We start from the raw sequence: 9,699 nt of genomic DNA on the forward strand, positions 1-9,699 counted from the left end.
AACGAAAGGAAGACAGGTTACTAACATATAGCATGTGTAATTCCTAAAGCATGTTACCCCTAGTTAGGCATCTCTTCTCAACTATTCTCTAAAACCTGTCAAAAGTACTCTCTGAAACTTAAAGGGACAACCATGACTAGGGATCTAGATTAGATTAATATCAGCAAGAAACCTTTAAGTAATTGAAAATTTTGGTTTTCATGTAGTTTAAGCATACTTGTGACATAAATTTTCAAAATTTTTATTTTTTTTTCACCTTTTCAATCGCTTTCAACCCGTCAAGCGTTTTCAATCACTAATCCCTCCTGAGTTACCACATCCCAACACTTGGGATATATTGTCCCCAATGTATTGTGTTTTTTATAACCTAACCCAAGTACCACCAATATCAACCCATGAGCAACAACTAACCTAACCAACAAAACAATCAAACAAATCAATTAAACAAACATTCCTAGCATAAATAAGTTACACCACCAAAACAAACAAAAATAAAAAGTGTCTAAATAAAGGGAAGTGCAAAGGATTAAGCACGTGGACCTGATCAAGTGTCACACCCTCAATTTGACCATGAGCTCTGTTAATCACGCTCTGGTTACATGGTTATGGCTCATCAATCATTGGTTTCTGTCTTCTTAGGAATCAAGAATACAGAGGTACGGCCTTACTTGAACAGGATCTGTTCTATAGGCTCGTACCTCTGTATTCTTGATTCCTAAGAAGACATAAAAATTTGACATTTTATAACATACACATTTAATAAAATTTGACATTTAAAAAAGTTGACATTTAATAAAACGTTATAATATACCCATTTAATAAAATTTGACATTTAAAAGTTTGACAATTGTAGACATAATAATACTCATTTAGTAATATTAAATAAAACTCATTTAATGAAAATTTGACATTTAAAAAATTTGACAATTAAAGGCATAATAATAATTCATAAATAAAAAACTTTATTATAATATATACAATTCGTTTTATAAAAAAAATTAACATTTAATAATATTTATAAAAATTTGACATTTCATAATATACACAATTCATTTCATAAAAATATGAAGTTTTTAATAATAATACTTAATAAAAAAAACATATGCACATTTTTTATTAAAAATATACACAATTCATTTCATAAAAATATGAAGTTTTATAATACTAACACAATTTTTGATAACAACATTTTATAAAAAAATATTAATTTTCTTATATAAATATTTCACAACTTCCAAAAACCCCATCAACTAAAATAAAGTTCCTTACATCCCAATCATTGGGTAGTCATTGGCTGACACCCAATGATTGGCATTAATTAGATGGTAGGGACCATTTTCAAATGTATAGAGCTATCAGGGGCGTATGGGGGGTCTTTTTGAGGCGTATTGGGCAATGAGTGACGTATATGGTTTGGGGGATGTGTAGATACTTTTAGGGGGATGTGTGGATACCTTGTCCCTTTTTAAAATTGTTTCTTTTAAACCATTGGTTTTTAAAATCGTTCTTTTTAAAGTCGTTTGTCTTTCAAAGTTTTTTTAAACACTTCATTTTATACCATTCTTTTTAAAATCATTTATTTTCTAAAAAATTTTGAACAACTCACTTTTTTAAGTCATTCATTTTTTCAAATTTTACAAAACGACGTGTATAAAAAACAAAAGAAATGTAAGATTTGAAAAAAAGAAACATTCTAATAAAAAATTTGTAAAAGATCGTTCATTTTTCAAAAAAAAAAAATAGAATGGTTTTTTTATTTTTCAAATCTTCCATTTCTTTGGAGGGTTTGTTTATTCAAAATTCGTTATTTTGTAACCTTTCGTTTATTAAATTCGTGCGTTTTTTAGTACTTACACTTGTTAACTTATTTTTTAAGGTTTTTTTTTTATAAACTTTTTTTAATCTTTGTTTTTTAAACCACTCGTTCGTTTAAAATCGATCATTTTTAAATTCCTTTTATTTTTAAGTCGTTCATTTTCTAAAATTCTTTTTCCCTAATGACTATAAATAAACTGAATTCAAAGTTTAAAAAGGAATGATTTCAAAAACGGTTCTAAAAGGAATGATTTAGAAAGAAATGCTTTTAAAAATTAACGACTTAAAAAACTGAATTTTTTAAAAAAGTTAAAAAAGATTTTAAAAAGAACGACATATTATGAATTGTTTAAAAAAACTTTAAAAGACAAACAATTTGAAAAAAGAACGATGTAATAAACATGCGGTTTAAAAAAGTATAATTTTAAAAACGATAGACGGTTTAAAAAAAAAAGGTTAAAAAAGAAATTATTTCAAAATGATGTTCACAAAAACAAACGCTTAATGAAAATATATATTCGTTTGCATATATAAAACATATTTTGTTAAATAATAATCGTGAAAATAACGATATAATAAAAAAACTTGAGCAATTTCACTAATAATCCCTTAAATATTAAAAGAATTTTGTAAATATAAAAAACAACTCCTAAGGTATATAACTACCTAATTACACTTAACTGCAGAAAAGTAACATAGTTAGTGTTAGGAGACAAACCCGTTATAATATGCAACCTCGATGTCAGATATTTAAAAAAATTGGGCTGAAAGAGTTAACCTGGCTAAACCACAAGGGCCAAAACAGTAATTTACTCTAATTTATTGTCTTTTAGATTTGAATTTGTAAAGGCACTTTTCTTTTTCATGAGTGGTAAAAAAAATCTTCATTATTTTCGTTTCTTTCTGTTTAGAAAACAATATATTTTGTCCATTATCGATTAATTGCTGTGGAGAACCAAGTTTTTCTACACGAGTTTTACAACACTGATTTAGAATGAGCAATTTATTAATTGTCGTGTTTGATTGACGGGTTGGCTTTTGCAAGTAACAAATTTCATGCTTTAACGTCTAACATTTGTCTGATAATATCAATGGAGACACCCGTCGCAACGTGCAGGCATTCCCACAAGTATCTATATATAATAAAATTTTGAATTAAATGTCTGATTGGTTCCTGTGGTTTGCAAATATTGCAAACTTGATCCCAATGGTTTAATAATTACACATTAAGTTATCCAGTTAAGTTTGTATTAAATTACCAAAGTACACTTACTTATTAAGAAAAACAATAAATAGAAAATAATTTAATTAAAACAAAATATCTATGTGAGTCTCACCCCCACTTCTTCTTCCCCATATCACCATCACTACCACCCACCTATCTTTCTCTCTCTCTACCCAGGTCTCTCTCTTTTCTAAAACAAGCACCACCATCACTGAACACCCACCACTACCACACCTCCACCACCACCACACCACACCTCCACCACCGAACACCCACTACCACCACTACAAACACCACACTTTCCCTCTCTCTCGCTCTGCCCAGGTCTCCTTCTCTATTCGCGACTGAATTACCATCCAACTGTCACTCATCCCTCTCCCGATACAAAACCATCAGTCGAAGAAGAAACCGTTGCCGTTCGTTTGGGTGATTGTGGCCCCCCTTGTAGATAATCTCGGTAATATGACCCTCGTGAGAACGTTTAACTTTCTTTTTCGAATTACAATTTGAGTGAGTACATTAATAATAGCTTCGCAGGTGCTCACTTCCTTTCACTTGTTTCTGTCCGTATTTTCCCCAATTATATCCGTCTTCAGATGATGCACTATTGTTAGCGTTAGTACTATCATCATGGTGATGTTCTTCGTGATGCTGTTGTGATCGATCTGAGTTGCCATTAAGTGCTTGAAATGGATTCATTTGTAACGAGAAGTTGTTCTTTTCGGTGAAGTCCGGATACGTTGGGCCGGTTCAATCTTTTGAGGTGGAAATTGCTTATCAGATTGAGCTACAACTTCATTAGTTTGAAAAGATTGTGTAGACATAAAAAAAGGTGATGGTGGTGGTATGGTTTTTTTTAGAGAGAGAGAGGCAGAGATAGATGAGGAAGAAGTGGACTCATGTGTGTTATATTATATTTTTTAATGTTCAAGGGTAAAATAGACATTCTACATATACTTAATGAGAAATCTAACATAGGTTAGTGGTAAAGACCATATGAGTGCAAAAATTACAACCACTAGGACCAAGCGTGTAATTATTGAACCATTGAGACCAAGTCTGCAATATTTGCAAAACACAAGGACCAATCAGGCATTTAAATCTAAAAAATTTAGATACCACCAACTTTGTATTTTATAATCAAATAAAAAGTTAGTGTGATTTAAAAGCAACCAATACCCATATACCTTTCTTTAGAGCATTCTCATCCACTCCATCATCTTTAACCCTATAATTTAACTAAAAATCACAACTTTTTAAACTTTATCTCACATTTTAAAAAACCTCCTTCATCCAACTCCTCATACCTATCTCTATATTCTTTTTTTATTATTATGTCTTCTCTTTCTTCCACTTATAATTTTAACTACTATCTATTTTTTCTTCTAAAATTGATTCTAATAACTTTGTTTATAGAAATTATACTACTAATTGTTATTTTTGGGTTTTTCGGGTCGGGTTACTTTAAATACTAATTATATCATCATAATCCAACAAGAAAAAATTGCTGACACATAGACACTATGTTTGTCAATATACATACAAGGACTATGTTAAAGATGGAAATAAAAAGAACAAGAAAAACCATTAAGTTCTATGGCACAAGAACATCTACTAATCAGTTATATTTAATTTATAATGGGTCAAACGGATTAACCTCAATTAAAAAACAAGGAGCTATGGTCATTGTTTTGGCTGTGGCATTCAAGTTAATGCAGCCACAACGAGTTAAATTTATGCGCCTTATTGCCATCGAACACTTCGTTTAATTCGTTTGGTGTATTTATGACAACATTTCACCTCGTTTTGCCACCTTTCAAACTCATCATCAATAACAGTTGATGAAGGAACTATTAAAAACTAATAGCTTCTATGAGCATCTGTATATGACATTATCTAAAACATCCCCAAACCATGGTTATCATTGCCTATTGCAATACCATTACAATTGAAATTCAAGACGAAATAAAATGAAGTAATAAGATCAATATCAAATATCATACCATCCATTTTCACTACCATCAGACTACAAACAACAGTTTAAGATCAATACCAAATCATGCCAAGTTTGACCTATTTAACAGCCTACACAATGGATTTACACGTAACACCAAAAACGCATAAGTAGGAGCTTAGACAAAGCTACAAAACAATCTAATATAGCGCAACATCGTTTATGTTTATTGTTGGGAATAGAGTAGCCATTGATGTTCAATTAGGTCTTCTTGAAGCTGATGATGTGCCGAGCTATCTTTAATATGAAGACGACGTTGGATGACGTCCATAAACTCATTTGTTTGAGTGTCCGACAATTCAAGGAGATCATCGTCAAGTTGATCATACCCAATGTTAAGACTATCACCATCATCACGTTCGTCTTCAATGATCATGTTATGTTATGAAGAATAACACATGCTTTCATTATATTTGTTAGTACCTTCAATTTGAATATTCATGAAGGTCCTCGAATGATTGCAAATCGTTGTTGAAGTACACCAAATGCTCGCTCGACATCTTTTCTTGCAGATTCTTGTGCTTTTGCAAAATGTTTATTCTTGTTCCCTCTTGGTGATGGAATCGTTTTTACAAAAGTTTGCCACTTAGGATAAATACCATCTGCAAGCTAATACCCCATAGTATAGTCGTGGCCGTTGACTTTGTAATTGACTGGTGGAGCACGCCCTTGTGCAAGTTCCGTGAAAACAAAAGATCTCTCTAACACATTAATGTCTTTATATGAACCGGGCATACCAAAAAATGCATGCCTTTCTGTTATTGAAGTAGAATTCTTTCATAATGAAAATGACATTTATAAACAAAGAAAAACAACTTGTTTAACAGTTAGGAGTTGGAGGTTAAAATACATCACCTTTCCGAACAAGCGAGGTTGAAAAACATATTTCTCTTCTCCGAGCACGTCAATGGATACACTTTGCTGAAAAAAGACGATATCAAAATGGCCATAAAACTACTGCACTAAAAGAGCAATAACGAATATATAAGGCAATAGAGCATATATTGAAACTTCAAATTTAGTCTTTCCTAAAGTCTGCATTAGTTTTAAGCCCCCTTTATAAAATCCTATTTATATTGAAACTTCAAATTTAGTCTTTGCTAAAGTCTGATTGTTATAATTCTTTTTCTTACGAAATGTCAAAATAATCCTTTTGTTACTTGAAAAGTATAAATGTAATAAATATTAAATCATAATTCATATATGATAAAATTTCAATTGAATGAACAGTGATTGATTTATATTGTTTGTGATATACATCTTTGTTTTACACCATAGTTTAATTAATGGTTTTTCATCATCAAGAGTCTTAAAACATAACTAATTACAACAACAAAATATCAAACAAAAACTTTTAAAAAGATATAGATCAAAACATAAAAACAAAAAAAAAACTTTTATAAAGAAAACCCTGAAACTGCAAATTCAAATGGGTCGACTCAACTTCTATTTTTTTTTTTGAACGACTAATTTCTTTAATCCCCTGTCGTCTGTGAGACTCGAACCCAAGACCTTTCCCTTCTCAACCTTGGTGTTTTTAAAGGCTTTGCCTTTGCCAATGGACTACCACCCTATTGGCGACTCAACTTCTATTAAAAGATTAAATTGTGTTGTTCGAAGGGTGATTAGGTTGTATTAAAAATAAGTTGAAGCCTAGGGTCTCATTTCTCTAACTTTCTGTTGAAATTGTGTGAGTTTGTGACTTTTAAAAATCATGTGTGTCATCATATTCTCAAGTGTTAAGATCCTTAGCAAATGCATACGTTTTTATGAAAAGGATCCTGATTTTAGAATCTGATTTAGGCCCGTAAAAGAGGTTGAGGAGACCCTAGTTGCCTGAGATCTTTTAGGGGCTGGTTCTAGATTTCTAATAAGTTTGATCACTTACTCGGGTCAGTGAGACTAATGAAGAATAGCGTTTCCCAACCCAACCCAGCCGATTAGATTCGAGGGATATACCGGTTTTTTGGACAGGTTTTTCAGCAAAAAACGACAAAAAAATGGCGTGTTTATTTCAGCAAAAAACACTACAAAAGTGCCCGTTTTTAGCAATAAAACGCCAAAAATTTGCATGTTTTTTAGCATACCTTAAAAAACTGCAGCTTTCTGCAGCGTTTTTCGGCCTGAACACCCCTAATATTAAAAAAATAAGTCGTGAAACAAAACCGTCAACAAGTAATCATCGTTTATCGGCCTGAACACCCCTAATATTAATAAATGGTCAAATCAAACCAAAATATCCTTGTGCTAACTGCTAACAAACAGGCTTTCTATAAACTCTACAATCAAATTCAAGTGACAAACTCTACAATCTTTCTATAAACTTCTTCAGCAGCCCTTTGAAATCTAAAACCTGAGTTTTATACACTTCATGAATTAAGACTCAAAACTTAAAATCCAAAAACGATTGAGCAAAAAAAGCTTACATATAGCAGAGGGATGGAGATGTGAAGGATGAATCGGTTGATGATAGCAAAATCCTTTTCAAATCGGAACCCTAGTTTCCAATAGAAGCCTATGTTTACAAATCCAAACACCCCACGTTTTCAAATCCGAACCTGTGAAGTGGGAATTTGTTGATTTTGTTGCTAGTAGTTCGATGTGTAGAAGGAGAGGGCGGGAGACGACAGGAAGAGGTGGTTGTTGGAAATGGAGAGGGTATAGTAGCTTTTTATGTATAAAAAGTTACTGTAGTTTTTCTTAAATATTTAAAGTTAGAGAATAGATATAGTGGACAGGTTGGAGTGGGTTTTTAGAAGGTTTTTTATATTTTAAAGATAGAGGTTAATTTGATGGAGTGGATGAGAATGCTCTTAGGGGACTAATATGTTTTTAGAAAGTAGTGTTTTATGCATATTATAAACAAAACTGTTAGCATCTTATTTTAATATCAACTAGTATACGAAATCCGCGTGTTGTCATAGAGATGTTAAAATTTCTAAGGATAAATTTTGACAATGTGTAATTAGTATTCACTCAGCATTAAAAATTTCACATTGAGATAAAAATAAGCATTCATAAATGAAAATTTCTGAATTTTAATTATAAAATCTCATATTTCAAAGGTTGTAAAATGAAAACAAAACTATAAAAAACGAAACCTTAAAGTAGTTTTGACGAATTACACATTCGTGTACTTCAATTACTTGTACATTATCACAAAACTTTGTTTTGAATGAAAGTTACACATGAACGCAAACACGTCACAAGGGTACAATTAGGATTTTATAAAACATAATATTTTATATTTTATAACAGAAAAAAACAAACAAAACAATCAAAGGTTAAAAAAGGAAAACAAAACTATAAAAAATGAAACCTTAAAGTGGTTTTGACGAATTACACATCCGTGCCTTCGATTACTTGCACATTATCACAAAACATTGTTTTGATTGAAAGTTACACATGAACGCAAACACATCACATGGTACAATTAGGATTTTATAAAACATAATATTTAAACTTTATAACAGAAAAAATAAATAAATGTGAGATGACCGCGTATAATAAACCTGGTTGGTTAGAAAATAAAAAAAAAAACCAAAGGGAAAAGTTTAGGATGTAAAAAAGAAAGTTTAACTAAATCTATAGATGCCATGTTGTAACTTGATTTCTATATGTTTTTGTATACGACTGATTATAAGTTGAACCATTATCAAACCATTATCAAGTGTACGATTGATTTTGGTATTGACTTACATATCTATTGCACTTAGACTTCAAAGAATTTATATGCCAAAAATTAACCAGAGATTCTCAAGTTAATGTAAGTTAAAACAACAGCAGTCTAAATGAATTTTTTTTACCATACATTCAAGGATATTTTGCAATTAGGGATATCCCGAATTCCGCAGAGCTCTTAATAGATCCGCTCCTAATTAAGAAAACAAGATGAGACTCCCGAATAAATAGTTAGTGCAATATAAAAACAACATGAGTTAAAATGTTAATTTAATTAAAACCTGATACTCCAAAGTACTATCTAACTTTTAAAAAATAAAATAAAAAGTTGTTTGAAATAAAATGCGGTAAATTACACTTTTCGTCCTTTATATTTATATCGAATTGCAATAGATGCCCTTTAACTTCAATAATTACAGTCACTGTCCTTTATGTTGATGCATATTTGTGTGGATGCAGCTCGGTTCGGTTCGGCTCGATTATGAAGTGAAGACCGAAGTCAAGATATCCTCCTATCTTGACTCAGTACGACGTTTACTTTGTATTTGATGTAAAACAGCTGCGATTGTGCAGACTGTTAGTTTGATTGTGTTTGTTTCTTCTGTATGCTATGTTCTGTAAGTCTGTATGTTTGCAGCCATCCCAAGAAGAACACACTTCTTCGTGGGAGACACAACTTCACGAAAGATAGTATTTCGCATATGATGTCATGAAGAACCTGGTTATGAATGTCACGAAGAACCCGCTCATTTGATGGTCACGAAGAACACATGGTTGGTGACATTAGTTCTTTGTTGGACATGTTCACGAAGAACCATTCTTCGTTCCATAAGTCTTTCATGAAGATCCTTTATTTGTTTACATCAGCTTCACTGATAATGTCCATGAAGGATCAAATGATTAGTGGGTCTGACATCTTTCGTGACATGCATGTGGCCCGGTAACATCCTTCGTGATGTTACTG

The 9,699-nt window shown here is 31.6% G+C and overlaps 1 long non-coding RNA gene across 1 annotated transcript; it reads right to left on the minus strand.

Moving 5' to 3' along the window:
- Positions 1 to 5,019: 5,019 nt before the first annotated feature.
- On the minus strand, positions 5,020 to 7,723 carry LOC118485654. The gene is made up of 3 exons (XR_004877267.1): positions 7,481 to 7,723; positions 5,910 to 5,975; positions 5,020 to 5,809 (listed from the first exon to the last, which is right to left on the minus strand). It is a non-coding gene; the product is annotated as an uncharacterized LOC118485654 (long non-coding RNA).
- Between the last annotated feature and the right edge of the window lie 1,976 nt (positions 7,724 to 9,699).

The sequence above is a fragment of the Helianthus annuus genome, chromosome 13 (genome assembly GCF_002127325.2).
Source record: "Helianthus annuus cultivar XRQ/B chromosome 13, HanXRQr2.0-SUNRISE, whole genome shotgun sequence".
In the NCBI taxonomy this organism is placed as follows: domain Eukaryota; kingdom Viridiplantae; phylum Streptophyta; class Magnoliopsida; order Asterales; family Asteraceae; genus Helianthus; species Helianthus annuus.